Source organism: Carcharhinus amblyrhynchos, unplaced genomic scaffold (genome assembly GCF_965287045.1).
Source record: "Carcharhinus amblyrhynchos unplaced genomic scaffold, sCarAmb.v2.hapA scaffold_38, whole genome shotgun sequence".
Taxonomy (NCBI): Eukaryota; Metazoa; Chordata; class Chondrichthyes; order Carcharhiniformes; family Carcharhinidae; genus Carcharhinus; species Carcharhinus amblyrhynchos.
In genome coordinates, this window is record NW_027649779.1 from 4,868,958 (window position 1) to 4,872,462 (window position 3,505).

General features: G+C 43.1%; 2 non-coding genes across 2 annotated transcripts; one reads left to right on the plus strand and one right to left on the minus strand.

Moving 5' to 3' along the window:
- Positions 1-649: 649 nt before the first annotated feature.
- trnap-agg (transfer RNA proline (anticodon AGG)) lies at positions 650-739 on the minus strand. The gene is given in 2 exon segments: positions 650-685; positions 704-739. It is a non-coding gene; the product is annotated as a tRNA-Pro (tRNA).
- Positions 740-2,369: 1,630 nt separating this feature from the next.
- trnaq-cug (transfer RNA glutamine (anticodon CUG)) lies at positions 2,370-2,441 on the plus strand. The gene has a single exon. It is a non-coding gene; the product is annotated as a tRNA-Gln (tRNA).
- The last annotated feature ends 1,064 nt before the right edge of the window (positions 2,442-3,505 follow it).

The window sequence follows — 3,505 nt, forward strand, 5'->3', positions numbered from 1 at the left end:
TTGGAGCGGCACCCATCCAGTCAAGTGGGGAATATTCCAGCACGCTCCTGAATTGTGCCTTTTAGATGGTGGACAGGCTCTGGGGAATCAAGGGGTGAGTCATACGCCGGGGTATTCCTGGCCTCTGACCTGCTCTTGTAAGCACTGTGTTTATGTGGAGAGTCCAATTGAAATTCTGGTCAATGGTAACAGCAAGAATGTTAACAGTGGGGGATTCAGTGATGGAAAAACTATCGAATGTCAAGGGGCGGTGGTTAGATTTTCTGTTATTGGTGATGGACATTGCCTGGCATTTGTGTGGCGCGAATGTTACTTGCCACTTATCAGCACAAAACATAAAGTCTAATATAAATAGCATACTGTGGACTTTCGAAATCTGAAATAAAAACAGAAAATAGCGGGTGATGTCAGTATTTTTGGCACTATCTCTGGAGTGAGAATCAGAACGAATGTTTCCCATCCAGATGTCACACGGCAGGCGCGGAGAGGATGGGTGTGCTCTCCTGCCATGTGGGTGCCCCAGTGGGCGCTTTCTGTGCTCTTAAACTCTGTGCCTTTTTTTTTCGGAGCCAAGCAGCAGAAAGCCATCCCGCCGTTTGCACCTTCAACAAATCACGATATTGGACTTGGTCAAAACGAAACTAACGAAGGGCTCGTCCAGGATTTGAACCCGGGACCTCTCGCATATTAATGGGTTGAGATACCCTAAGCGAGAGTCATACCCCTAGACCAACGAGCCCGCACGTCAAGGAAAGCCACAATAAAAATTGTTTAACTTTCTACAAAGCAGTTCTGACACCTTCAGTGAAAGTCGAGACCGTTGGAAAAAAAACCGCATCAGCATTTGTGCACTTTAATCTCGAGCAAAATATCCGTCCAATATTGTTGTCTCAACTGTTTGCAACTGTGTCTTTTTTTGTTTATAAAGTCAATAATTTTAGCCCAGCGACTTCAACATGTAACAACTTTAAGTCTGCCTTTGATATTTGATCACATTTGAAAGGTGTGGTCTGTCAGGCAGTTAAAAGATCTGGAACATTTAAAGTACAGTCTGATGACATTGTTCACCTTGGAGATCTGCGGGATTGTGTGAATGGGTTCGGGGAACGATTGGAATTGATCTGATAGTAATATGAGTAAAACAGTGTCAAATTTCCTAACAGTGACAATCCTTAATCTCAGTGAGGGAAAACACTCAAACAGGACTCTATTGTCGCATTCACTATGAATAAATTTTCTCTGATATTTAATCCCATGTGTTGTCCTGACAATGAACCATTGATTATCAACATGTGTCAGATTTTGTATGAGGCCCCCGGGAACCTCATTCTCTGTGGCTCTCAGTGCACAGTAATACACGGCGCTGTCTGTCACCTGCTAATCCTTCATGGACAAGTGAAAAGTGTTTTGTTTTATGTTGAGATTCCCGCTGAAGTTTTCAGAACCCGTTGTTATTAAACTTTGCTGTTTTTCTGGGTGAACTTCAGCTCTCTATTCGCCCGGCAGTGTCACAGCTCAAACTGAGACTTTCTCCAATCTGCTTTATGAATCGCACAGTTACTGCTTTCTGAATGAAAACTGCTTGCAATCAGTCGAGGTCAAATAGTTTAGTGTTTCATTTATGGAGAAGTTTTCTTGTCATTTAGCCTGAGAATTTTACTCAGAACTGAGTGATATTTCTGTCAAAACAAATGGTTAAATCTGACCCGTTACCACCCAGATTCTACCTTGTATCACCATCTCTATAGGCAGCGTTTTACATCATATCACTGTCTTTCACTCTGTGTTTTTTCTTGACCTGCTGCGCATGTGACATTTCCAACCCGGAAGCAAAAGTGCAAATCTCACTCCACCGATTCTGGCAGAGCTACTTTGGACCAGGAAGTTTATACAAATCCTTAAATCTTAACGCATCGAAGGCAGCCTGCGACCCTGAAAGCGCCGAATCCTAACCACGAGACCACCCGGATCCCATCTGTCTAATTCTCCCAGTTACTGATTACAGGAATGTGCACAGCGCCAATTGTCCGCACTCACACACTCCTTCCTGTCTGCTAAGATTTGAAATTGTTTATATTTTCACATTGGCTTCCAGTTTGATAAAAGCAGAGCTGTGATAAGGTGATGTTGTTCAGTAGGTTTACCGCAGTAAGGTCTATGTCAGTTCAATGCTAACATTGCTCTTTGAATGTAGTCAGCTACAATGAAATGTAATGCGGTCGAAGGTAGCCTACTCATTGTTACAGGAGGAACCAGCAAGGGCAGGTTTGGGTAATTAACGGGATTGTGCAATGGGCTTGATATTTCTCCCTGTTGGTTAAAAGGGCACAAGTATTGAGTGACGATTTTCAATTTGCTGCTGTGTGTTGGGTTCTGTGGTGTAATGGTGAGCACTCTGGACTCTGAATCCAGCGATCCGAGTTCAAATCTCGGCAGAACCTTTTTTGAATTTACAAATGTGGGTGATTGGTTTGCTAAAGGGCGCTTTGTTAAAATGCCTCACAAATTACTCACTGAGAAGACAAATTTGTCAACCAGTTTTCCCTGCAATTACATTGCACATTGGCGCCGGGGACCTGAAACGTTACTGTTTTCATCGTTTCGCTGCTTTTTTAATTCCTCTGTTGGAAATAAAAAGAAACGGTTGGTGTCACACAATAACAATTCCACTGGAGTCTGACAATTATTGAGCAAGTGTGTGTGTGCGTGTGTGTGTGTGTGATTTGCGATAAATACCTGCTGTCTTCCTTCAGATTGCTGTTGATTGCATAGGTGACGTTTCACACTCTGGCCTCTCGCCTGCCAACTTTGTTTAAATTGCGAGAGATAACAGAGTGAATTACACCTCAAGCTGGACACAATGCCCACACTGTGGCTTCTCTGCTTCTCAGCGCGAACAATGGTTCTCTGGGGCTGATGCAATGATCATGATTGGTATCTGGCCTAACCCCATGTTAAAAGCATTGGACAATGTAAAGATTATTCGTCCTGACAATACTTCAGCAACAATAATAACGATTTTTGCTCTTGGACTATCTGTGCCCCAGCCAATCTATTCAAGTACTGCTATGACACTATCAAAACTATCATAATTCCACTATTGTGGAATTTTCGCAGACATACCCGATCGCAAAAGGCAGGACAAATCCAAATCGACCAACTTCCGCCCAATGAACGGAACTCGATCAACGTAGTAGAAAGTATCAAGGATTATTGAATAAGCAATAAGAATAATGGTAATAATAATAATAATAATAATGTTAATAATAATAATTTGCTCAGTGATGCTGCTGCCTCACAGCGACAGGAGCACGTGTTCAATTCCGACGTATCATCAACGTCCGTGTGGAGTTGGCACATTCTCCCCGTGTCTGCATGGATTTCCTCGGAGCGTCCCAGTTTCTTCCCCAGACATGTGCGGATTAGGATGATTGGCCATGTGAAATTGACCCTCGTGTCAGGAGATTAGCAGGAGAAATATGTGTGATTAGGGAAATAGGGCCTG